Raw genomic sequence first — 13014 nt, 5'->3', positions numbered from 1 at the left:
ATGACATGAAAGTGAAACGTTTTGTGGTTATGTAAGTAAATGTAGAGAATATCTTAATTTAGATCTTCATTTCTATAATTTACTGAGTGGCTGCTATATATAACTACAAAACTTAAGTAAGATAATAATATTGCTATTAAAAATCAAATATTTTTATATTTATTAACCCAGTGGGGTTGGGTCTTTTTCATATACTTAATGGCGGTGTAGTGTAGATATTGATATGTGTCATTGTCTTCAGTATTGGCTCGAGAGAGCGCAAAAATTACAGTTCCTAAGGAAAGATCAAAAGGTATTACTTACTGATAAAATAATCTGGTCTCCAGATCATTTCGGCAAGACCTCTTAGTAGGATAAAATGATTTTACGCTCTACATTTCAAGTTCTACATGCAGCATCTATACGAATATGCTATTGTTCGAAAGCTTAGCAAACCTGACATTTTTTTAACTTTTGCCTACAATCCACAATGACCTGAAATAGCTACTGCTATCGTCCTGACATTGATACTTGCCTTTTCGCCTTGAAACTCAAAAACTGAAGTTGGATAGGTTCAAGAAAAAGTATTTGGCCTAAAAAAATCCATTCAGAGGGAGTATGTTTCATTATTATGGAAGCAAATAACTATCAAAAAGACAAGTATTCTTCATTGAAAATAAATCTGAAAAATTTTTATTTGAACGTCTAACGAACTTAGTTTGCAGCAATATTTGCTGCACAAGCCACTAGTATCTATATATTACCCTGGGTATATATAATAATTTGAACTGGTAATGGAAATTACGGGAAAACGGCTGAACTCATTTTAATAAATGACCCCTCATTTTGAAGCTTGAAACCCAAAGTTTTTCAGAAAAATAGTAGTTTTCAGTAAAATGTCAATTTTCCTACATCATTTTCCTATTTTCCAAAATCCATCTTTCTTCAGTTTTGAGAACTAATTAATTGCATTTCAGAATAAAACAAAACACACACTACAATAAACAATAGACTATTACACGAATTCCATGACCTACAGGATTGCTGACATAGTTAGAGTTCAAATGGCTCAGATTCTTTCACATTATAATGCCAATATGTCGATCTTCATTTGTGTAATTTTTTGATAACGTATAAAAAATAATTACAGGTCTAATTCTCTGGTCTGTAGTTTTCCGAGTACATCTGTATTGGATATTAAGAACTACAAAACTTAAGAATGTTTGATGACATTATTACCATTAAAAATGAAATATTATTATAGTTAATGCAACACATAATGGTATACTCATGATACGAAAGTGAAACCTTTTGGGGCTTTAAGTAAGTAGACGCAGAGAAAGAATATTATTTTTATATTAGATCTTCATTTCTATAATTTACTGAATAACGGCTATATTTATATGTTACTGAAAACTATAAAACTTACGTAAGGTAACAATATTGTTATTAAAAATGAAATACTTTTTTAGTTATTAATCAATAAGTGTGGGTCTTTTTCATATATTTAATGGCTGTGTGATATAGATATTTATGTCTTATTCTCTAATTTTCCTTGGTAGTAATTGAGTCATGCTTCCTATTTTAGCTGCGTCTTTAAACTACATCAAAATTAATTTCATATTTCTTTGGTTTAATCGATTAGATTTATGATCGCTACCAAGCATATTTTGTCATAGGGAAAATAGCATGACATTTTACTTCTTGCTACCGTGATCAGTAAGTTTATTTCCCGCAACCAGCAACGAATGAAACACTGAAACTGCTAACGATTTACGATGGACAATTTTATTTAGGGCGCTTATAAGATCCTACAACTCTGACAATTCATTCGCCTCATTTTCCGCATCTCAGCAATAGATTCCTCACAACAGCCTATAAACTTATTACAGAAAATATACTGGATAACATTCATTGTTACACAAATTAATCCAACAGTATTTGGTAGATCAGTATTGTCTGAAGGAAGCGCAAAAATTACAATTCCTAAGAAAAGACAAAAGATATTACTTACTGATAAAATAAGAGGCCTACAAGATTGTGTAGTCTCTTGATCACCTCATCAAGATCTCTTAGTGGGAAAAAGTGATTCTGCCCTCTACATTTCAGGGTAGTTCACGAAACATGCAGCAGCTGTACCAAGATGCTAAGTCTTTTGTTCAAAGCATCACGAACCTTACATTTTGTTAACTTTCACGTACAATCCGCAATGACCTGAAATAGCTACTGCATTACTCCCACATGAAAAACTGGCTGATCGTCCTGACATTGTTACTTGAGATTTCGCATTGAAACTCAAGAACTGAAGACGAATAGGTTCAAGGAAAAGTATTTGGCATTAAAAAAACATTCAGAGGGAGTATGTTTCACTGTTATGGAAGCAAATAACTTTCAAAATGTCTGGTATCCTTCATTGAAAATAAATCTGAACAATTTTTATTTGAACTTCTTATGGACTCAGTTTGTAGTATTTGCTGCACAAGCCACTAGTTACTCTATTGATTGTTAGTGACACTTTTAATCAGTGTAATTTTATTAGCCTAGTGTTATTACCATGACAACAGCCAAAGAAAAATAAGCTATAGGCACATTATATCGCAAAGAACCGGGGCGTGAGGGGGAGCTACAAAATGCGTGTTTATTAAATTTATCTACAGGGTGATTCAGACCACCCGTAACAGTAATTTATTTCGGAAACTAGTACATTACAATTTTCGAGAAAAAAAAATTATGACTAAACCACATGTGAACTTTCACTTGAGCTTAATTTCATCAATCAGCTCTAACAGGAAGAAGAGTCAGTGGCGTATCACTTTAAAATTTCAAATGGGAGTATGGGTCAAATAGGGTACCATTTGATAGAGCTCTTCAAAACAAACAACTTTCATAGGAAACGTTTTTACCAATTCCTACCCTTTCAGTGAGAAAATGTACAAAAAGATAATGCCGTCAATATTGAGAAGTGTTAAAAGACTAAAATGTAAACAAGATAATTAATGTTGACATTTTACTTAATGACTGGACAATTCCATTAATTTTTATAAATGTTCAAACTGTCTGCCTTTCTGAGCAGCACACACTAGATTCCGAAATAAATTACTTACGTGTGGTCCGAATCACCATTGCCTTTTCGTACGTTTTCTTATTGAGAGAATAGGAACTAACAAAAACGTTTCCTATGAAAGTTGTTTATTTTGAAGAGCTCTATCAAATAGTACCTTATTTGACCCATACTCCCATTTGAAATTTTAAAGTGATACGCCACTGACCGTACTTCTGTTAGAGCTGATTGGTGAAATTAAGCTCAACTGAAAGTTCACATGTGGTTTAGTAATAAATATTTTTTCTCGAAAATTTTAATGCATTAGTTTCCGAAATAAATTACTGTTACGGGTGGTCTGAATCACCCTGCATATCTTCAGACCACTAAGTAAACATATTCTCTTTAAGTTTACTAAGTAACTTGGTTTAATCTTTCTGTTGTGAGGAGGGGTGGTTTGTCACCTCTGCGGGGAGACTACCTGCCGCCTACGCTACAGTCCTAAGAGTGAGTAAAAATACCAACTTAATAACGAGAAAAACTGTACAGTATATCGGACTAAAGTTTTTGCGAGCCAGTTTACCTACTCTCTCAGACGTCCAACGTCCTCATTTCACTTCTTCACTCGCATTAATTCTCCATTTTACTCCCTTTCCTTCACTCTCTCGCACCATCTGCCGCTTCTGAACTTCCATATTAATTCATATATTGCTCATTCACTTCAAGTGAATCTCTTTCTCACTCTCCGAGCCTTTCTCTTTCACTTATACATTCGCCTGTCTGTCTCTGTTTCTGTTGGCATGTTCCCACTGTCACATCTTCCTCTTTCACTTATCATTCGCACTTGTTCGCTCTCTGTAATTCTCATTCTGTTCGTCACTGATTCGCTGGGTCAGTTGGTCAAATGCTTGCCGAATCCGTCCCACTCATTCCCTGCATTCATTTACCATATGGACAATCAGATGAATGCATCGAGGGAGAACAGATCAATGGGGAAGCGCAGCTAATCGTTCGATACGAAATACATGACTTTGCTATTAGAAACCGAATTAATGAAGCCCATATAAATAACCTGTAATCAAACTGGATGGTCAGCGTAAAACTTTGTCACATTATCAATGAGTATCAGAGCTGTGTTTGGATGATGGATGATTAGGCTGGAAGGGAGATGGGAAATGTAATACCTGTAAGTTTGGTGTCCTGTAATTATTTAGCTAAATATAACTAATTTATACATTTATACCAACCAATAGTTCAGAATTTAAATTGTTGAACATTTATCAAACTGCTTCTTCATTTATTAGCGTCTGCTCTCAATTCACCCATTTCACGTTTTCCAAGCTCTTCCAAATTCACGCCATCCTGTGGGCTTATATTATACAGAAAAAGTCAAAGTTAAGGACTGGAATTTCCGCCGTCTCTAAGAATTTTAGTCTGGCAAGCAGATCGTTACATCTCGCAGATAATGTTCTTGCTGTTTCACGGCACTACGGTCTGGCAAGTGATCTTTCGTGTAAAATTGCATTATTTATTCACAGAAATGTAGAGAATCTTACCTGAATTTGGGAGCAGTAGCTCTAAATGTCCTCCATCAGGTTCTATACAATTGTTGCATCGATGTATGAAGTTCTGGGACACTATATACACGGAAAACGCAGTGCACTAATAGCCCTACAAGAATCTCGCAGCTTGGTAAGACTGCTGGCAACGTAGGTTTGCTTTAAGATTGGTCCAGAACACAATGCGTGAGTTTTCTTTAGCAGTTTGAAAACTTGCGGACTTAAAATGTCAGTCCCAGTTAAACTATATAGGCACTTTCCAACAATGTGGCCTCCGCGATCTCCAGATTTCAATCCGGCCGACTTTTGGTTGTGGGGATACCTTAAAGAACGAGTTTTCCTGACACATCCAACAACCCTACTGCAACTGAAAGATGCCATCTCGCAAGAAATTGCCAATATTCCATGACATTATCTGCAAAATACTGTGCATGGTGTCACAGACAGAATGCTGTACGTTGAAAAAGAGAACGGCGGGTATCTTCCCAGTGTTTTGTAAACCCGTTGTTTGCCCAACACTGTGAGGTTTTTGTTTTTCCCCCCTTCTCAAATATTAAGCTTATAATATTTATAGCGGTTTAATGTTTGAACTGACTTTTGAAATCCCTTATATATATTCGTATACATGTATAATAAGGGTAAATATACTGTCTTTCGCAGTTCTTCACCACTGCTTCATACCTTCTCAGCAAACGTCTCCGCCTATCTGAGCCTCGGTCTTTCTTGTCCTCTTTTACCGATGTAAGGATCCCACATAGTAGGTGCATGTGTCCATTTTGATTGTTCAATGCTATGGAAACTTAAAACATTAATTATATCATCATTATATAAGCCTATACTCAAAATAAGTTGCATATTTAGTAACTGCTGCAAGTTATTTATTGTTATCACGTTAAATGCTAATATATAATAATATGAATATTTTGTAAATATTTTCGTGGCAATACTGTTAGCAACTGCTACAAAAGTTTGAACTATACGAATATAAAAATTCCATGGCTGCACTCTGAGAATCCTGTTCACACGTCGTTATTCTGAAGTTGCATGCAGCGAGAAAAAGTGGCTGAAGTAGCACGTATAGTAAAAGAGTTGCTGAAGTTGTACGTAAAGTAAAAGAATCGCTGAAGTTGCACGCAGCTTGAAAAAGTTGCTGAAGTTTCACGCAACGTGAGAAAGTTGCTGAAGTTGTACGCAGCGTGAAAAAGTTCCTGAAGTTGCACACTGCGTGAGAAAGTTGCTGAAGTTGCACTCAGATGAAAAAGTCGCCGAAGTTGGACGCTGCGTGAAAAGGTTACTGAAGTTGCAAGCAAATGAAAACGTCGCTGAAGTTGCGCGCAGAGTGAAAAAGTTGATGAAGTTGCATGCAGCGTGAGAAAGTTGATGAAGTTGCACGTAAATGAAAAAGTTGCTGAAGTTGCACGCAGATGAAAAAGTTGCTGAAGTTGCACGCAGCGTGAGAAAGTTGCTGAAGTTGCAGTAAATGAGAAAGTCGCTGAAGTTACACGCAGATGAAAAATTCGCTGAAGTTGCACGCAGCGTGAGAATGTTGCTGAAGTTGCACGTAAATGAAAAAGTCGCTGAAGTTGCACGTAAATGAAAAAATCGCTGAAGTTACACGCAGCGTTAACAGCTGGTCACGGTTTGGTATCAGCTGCATTCCGAGTTGCACTGTTGTTCACACTTCGCAGTAGGCAAGTTGCTCAGTATTTTGTATTCAGCGTTGTAAAAGTAAAAGTAGAGACGCACTCTTTTCGTGTCAGGGACACTGTATGGTTTCTTTTTTCTCGTGTTTGTCTTCTGCTAATCAGATAACCAGAGACTTCTTGTAATTTTGAATAGCTATGTTGGTTCAGTACGTCATAATATTTGAGATGGAACGGAAAAAGTGTCAAATTTTTGTAGGCAGTAAAGTAGGAAAATGCGAATGGATGGACGGACTGACAGGTAGAGAGAGAGACGTTCGTGATTGTATATTATATTCTATTAGGTCAGATCTGCTCTGTCTCAGTCGGTTTGCTGATTGAGTGGCTGATTAGATATGAAACTTGTAACGTGTCCCGCAGGATATGTAGTAGAAGCGAGTAGTGATGTAGCCTACGCAACGATTAAGTGAGCGTCTGTAATGTTGCATGTAACTCACGGTTGTGTGTTCGAATCCCGCACAATGCATGAATACTTTATAGTCATCAATGTGGTATCCAGTGTAGCCCTAGGTTGAGGTTAACAGTGCATTCGTCTAGTATTAGATCAGAAAAGAAACCCAAAATGGACAAAGGAGAAATCAGCACAGGACTATAAAATTTCGTATACCAAGAATTATTTCTGCTGTACGTTGAAATTTCCACTCTAAATTCTATCTCTTCCAATACAGAAAACCATGACATTACAAGACGTGAGCCTGCATATAAGAAAATAATAGCAATGTCAAAAGGTAATAGTGGTTACTAATTATAAATACCACCTTGCACGAACGTTTGCAAGAATGAATTCATAATTGAGGCGGTTAGAAGCAAAGGAGTGTGACATATATATATACACACACACAGGGTGATTCAAAAGTCGCGCGACATAGGACATCTCCGTTATTAGTGTAAGTACAAAAAATAGTTTCAAATAAATGTTTTAGATATTGGTTTACTTGAAACGCGAACATGTTTGTTGCAATTTTCTAAAAAATGGCTGTTACGATTTTCTTAAAATTTTGCACATGAACTACACGTACCAATATCTAAAACATTTATTTGAACTATTTTTTGTACTTACACTAATAACGGAGATGTCCTATGTCGCGTGACTTTTGAGTCACCCTGTATATATATATATATATATATATATATATATATATATATATATATATATATATATATATATAAAATTATTTAAGTTCATCTAGGATAAACAAAAGCATTTAAAATTTCAGTGGTAAAGGGATATATCTTTTAACCATATCGCACATTAACATTTAAAATTAAAACTTTATGGAATTTACGATTGCTTAGTAACTTTCAATCACATTTTATGGAAATAACGTAAGCGACTTACACCCCACTTTTTTTTTCTTCTGACCACCTCAATTTACTTTACTCATTCTTTGGGATCGTACGATACTATCTCAGCGGTCCTCAGCATGTGCACCCTCGGGCTAGTGTCTCTTACCCTCGGATAAGAGGTGCACTACATACGTTCGTGGCTGCTGGCGAATATACTTACTCTCACTCCCTCTCCCTCCCTTCTACACGACGGTGCATGTTACGATATACTCCTTTCCCGATACACATTTCAGCGAGTGTTGACGACCACTGCCGTAGCTGTTAAAGTGTGGCGTTGCAATCAAGAATGTCATGAATTCGATTTTCTGTGGGGTCAGAAATTTTTTTTCGAGACATAATCATTGTGGTCTGTGGCAGAATGAGGAACGAAGTATTTCTTTTGGGAATAGAAGGCCAACACTTGTGCAGAGTGCCGAGTTGGAAACTATAATAATTATCGTATTGTATTCAGGGCCTTCAGAGGAGCAGGTAGTGATACCTGTGCAATTAAAGAATTTCAGTATAAATGTTTAGTTCAATATTTTTAGGCTTTTAGAGTTCAGAGTGGAATAAAAATGTCCATGGTTATACCACAGTCTAGTATATACAGTCACGAAGCTCAATACGTAGGGAATATGCATCCATAGATATTTGCTAACCACTAGGATAGCTGTTATCGCCTGATCACAGACAATGCGAAATAGTACAGGCACAGTCTATTATTCCTAGTACCCTCAACAACTCAAGCTTCGTCACTGTATATACTTGACTGTGGTTATACAATAAATCATTCTGAATCAAATGGTATAAAAGACAACTAATTAGTTTCATTCCAAGTACAAAAGAAAAACTCTGATAACTTGTTTTCCCACTTTGATAAATGTAAATCTTCAGGTGCACATTACTTGCTACAGTCTTCACTCATATGCCTTCTATTTTTTGTACGTTATCAAGGAATGTATATTGTAAATTATAAAGCAAAATTTAGTTAAATATTTCACCCTTATTGAAACAGAAAAAATAATTAACTTTGATTAACAATTTTTGCCATTTTTTTTTCAATGCATATTTTTTTTCCTCATGTTACTTGTGCCATATTTATAAACCCGTTGGTCTGCTTTGTGGAACACATGCTGCAGAAAATACTGTAAAAATTTCATGTAAATAGATTAAGAAGTTTTAGAGAAAAATGCACTTAAATTTGAAAACATATTAACTTACGGAAAAGTGCATTTGAAAATGAAAGGAATGTATGAATTACATGCGGCGCCAAATTTAGAGACCATTTAAAGGGCTTATCTGCAGAGATATTCCCACTATATATATATTATTTCAAAGCGCAAGTTTTGTACTTTTTTTAACATAAAATAAAACGGATTTTTGTCCTCTAATCATACCCACTCCCCTTCATGGCCTATGTACGTGTGACTTCGTTCTGTTTACTAGTTACTTAACAAATTAGCAATATACTTCCATTAAAAATAATTCTTTCTCCCTTTCCGCTGCGCAACAGCTCATTAAGAGCCACGGCCGTCCAGCCGGCCGCTGGCTCACGTCCACTTGCTTTCGCAGAGGTGAACGATCATCCAACCAGAACGGAGGTATCGCATGGTTAGCAGGATGATTCTCCCAGCTGTTATAGCTAGTTGTAACCGGATTTGGTTACCTATCGTAGCTCTTCAAATGCCTGACGATGCTTGGTGGGCACCAATCCCATTCACTGGCCGAAATTGCATGATAAAATTTCTTCCACCATGAAGACTCGAACCAGAGCGGATTCCGTAACGAAAGTCCTAGGCATGATGCCTTAGAACTCGACGCCATAGCACGAGACTTACTAATCATTAATATCTTCAAATTCAGATTTTGTGCAGCAAGGAGTAAATATTTTATATGTGATTATAATATGAAGAGTCCACTGCAAGAATGATGAATGTCACTTTCTTGTCGAAAATGAACCAAGACTGTCAGTGCATAGCTTAAGACATATAGAATGTACGTACAGAGTTATATGGCATTAACACTGATAGTCATTGTCCAGTAATGATCGGAAAATCACAGTTAAGCTTTGAGCGCTAAGCATTTCAAGCTTTCAATTGCTTCTCCTGCAAAATGTATTCCAAATGACATCCATCATTCTTGGAGTGGACTCTTCGTATATGAATAGCTGTTTGTAGAAAATTAATGACCTGTAGTTACTTTAATTATAAATTTATTAGAATTTATTGTTATAAACGATGTCTTTCTTTCTGTTACCAAGGAACAAAATAAGTCATTTAATTTATACGTGAAGGATACTCAGGGAAAAGGGGCTCATCAGCGTTTTCTGAATTTTATAAGATGCCTTTGAAAAAGAGAAGAAATTATATCAGATCATACACGTTGATATTTATTGAAATGTATTTATCGTGCACCGAACTCTTTTTTTCTATTTGCTTAGAACAAGATGAATGAGAAAGGAGGAGAGGAGAGGGAAAGCGAAAAATGAAATGGGAAGAAGTAGTGAAGGGTAAAGAAGAAAGTGGAAACGAAGCAGTAGACAGGGGGAGCGAAGGCTGAAGAGGAAAGGGGAAACGGAATGAGTGAAGAGGGAAAGCGAAGGGAAAAGGTATGAAGGGAAACGAAGGGCAGAGAGGAAAGGGGAATCGAAAGAAAGAGAGGGGAGGGGAACCGAAGGGGTATAGAGGGCGGGGAAAGAAATTGAAGAGATAGGAAGCAAACGGAAAAAAGAAGAAGGAAAGCGAAGATTGTTGACGAGGAGATAAGGAAAGAATAAAATCATCATTACGCAGCTAAAGCATAAAAGGACAGGATGGGAAGAACTAAAGGGAAAGGCACCGAACACATGAAAGGGGAAAGGTTCTACAAAGTCTCGGCAAATATGAACCGAACATAAGGCCTCTTACGGAATTTTGTCGATTTCTGTTATTTTAGTTCACATGCTTCCCTTCTATGTATTGTTGGATGTCTATGGAGTAGAAATAAGTTTTTAATACCTTGGTATAGTCCGAGTCAGCTTACTTTATACCTTTAGGGTGAAATCTAATCATTTCCCCCCCCCATAACTACATATGCTAGTGGATTGTGGTGATTTTCTAGTTTGCAGGTTGAATTTTCTTTTGCCAACTTCGTTTCGAATGTCGATATTGACAAATACTACAAATGGTAGTGATTTTGTAACTGTATGTTGGCAGCTGAGACAAATATCGACAATATTTGTCGGTACTGGAGTTCCATGAAATTGAAATTGTAGGGTAAAGGTGCCTAATTCCATGATACCCCTAATCCCGTGATAAAATTTCAATTGACTGCCATGGAGTTGTGGTCTCTGACTTTTGAAGTTTTTGAAATACCTAACAGATGCCAGGAGATGTCTTCTTTTCAATTCTATTGACTACCCGCCTTTTGAATAGAAGCAGTCGACTACAGAAGCTTTTGTTCAGTGAAAGGTGGTTGACCAGTAAGTTTTTCTTTCTCTTGTGACCACTTCTGAATAAACATTTTGTATTTGAGGTAAGAATTAATATAGCATTTTAAAAATGATATATTATTGTAGATTATAGTCAGCTGAATCAATGTGTATGATTATTTAAACATTGTGAGACAATAATAATGCTACAGGAACTTTCCCATTTTCGGATTTATTTTCATATTTCCCTTCCTGGCTCACTCGACCAGTGATGCCTACGCTAAATTTTGAAAATTAATGTCTATGAAAGAAAATAGTTCGTGGAAATAATAATAGAAATAAGTTATAGAAAACAACAATTATAATTATAATAAAAGAATAGGGCATATATTTAACTTAATTACTGTTGTTGTTAGGAGTATAAATAATGACAAATAATTGTGTTATAATTCAATTTATTCAAATTTAATTTTGTATTGAATTTAAATTTCAGTTTATTTTGTTCATAATACATTACTATGTCATATATATTCCTGTAGACACACAAGTATTTTCTATAAAATTTGTCATTTAAGCCCTTTTCTTATGTTGTAATTTCTTGCCTAATCCATATTAAAACAATATACCATGATTTTAAGTGTTTTTTTTCAAATACACGTTTGTTTTCTGAGTAGTTAATGAGGATTATTTTAGTATCACGGAATTAGGATATCACTCATGGAATTAGGAAACCACTATCATGGAATTTGGATCCCTTTCACGGATTTAGGAGCCACTGCATAACAATGAAGAATCATATATTATATGTCAAACTTGTGAAACTGCTGACACTGAATGTTGTAAAATCTGTATCTAAAGCCTAGATCAAATATACCCAGATAGGTCGGCCTTATAGGCTTTGAGGTTAACAGCTTTTGTCAAGTTTACTACGCTGCCATCTAGTTGTTACATAAGGAGTCACGTCATAATTCCCATTTGAATTGCAATAGCGACTGTACTGCCATCTCGTGTTCGTTTACTGCTGACGGGTGGCGATCCTGGCGGTTTTTCTCTTCAAAGTGCAGCCGATTTTAACATAGCGATGAGTTATCTGTTACATATATGATCTAGGGCTAAAGGTCCAAATAACGTCATTTAGGTGTTATTTGGAAATTTTTAGTAAATTTTGGCATAAATGTAGACTTTATTAAATATGTAACGGAATAAGGCAACTTTACACTACTAGATTTCTGACCCGGTTACTAGAAGCTAGTGAAATTTGAACATTCTAATAATTAATTAATATCAGTATTAATATCAATAGATAATAGTTATTTTGTGTGTTGCGTTATGGTTACAATTCAAGACTATAGTCAGGCAAGTTTTCGAAGTTAGGACTAATAATTTCATGCGGTCAAACAAAATACATTTTTAGGTTAGGTCCCTTGAGTCAGTTGTTTAGTCAAACCAATGAATTTCGTATTGCCAGATAAAATACTTGACATGTTGATCCCTTTCTCGTATAGTTTGCCTACGAAAATATGTTACAAATTATTGAATTATTTAGAATAACCTTCCTACATAAAGTACTGTAAGTAAATAAGTCATTTAGTAGGATCGTGTGATATCTGGTAACAGTTGGCGACACTGACAAGACGGCGATATTTGCTGTTTAGAACTGTTCTTATGTGACCCTCACTATATCTATCCCCTCTTACATTCAAAAGTTGCATGATACTAGTTCCTATCCTAGAACAAAGATAGTGTTTGTAAATATCCTCATGGTACAGCTATTTTCTTTGCGAAATATCAGTAAAGAAACAGAGGGGACAAACCGTTCTGCCATTCAATTATGTACGCGGATGTAATGGCTGCAGATAGGCACAAGACTTGCTATCCATGGAAGGTATTCATTGAATGAATCTAGGAATGTCAAAAAGTAACAAGAAAATAAGAGAATATTCATGTATGAAAGAACAGCTGTTGTTCCTGAAATGTGAATTTTATACCTAAACACGG

The sequence above is a fragment of the Periplaneta americana genome, chromosome 7, assembly GCF_040183065.1.
Source record: "Periplaneta americana isolate PAMFEO1 chromosome 7, P.americana_PAMFEO1_priV1, whole genome shotgun sequence".
Lineage (NCBI taxonomy): Eukaryota > Metazoa > Arthropoda > Insecta > Blattodea > Blattidae > Periplaneta > Periplaneta americana.
The sequence above is the reverse complement of the archived record's forward strand: the minus strand, read 5'-3'. Positions refer to the sequence as shown.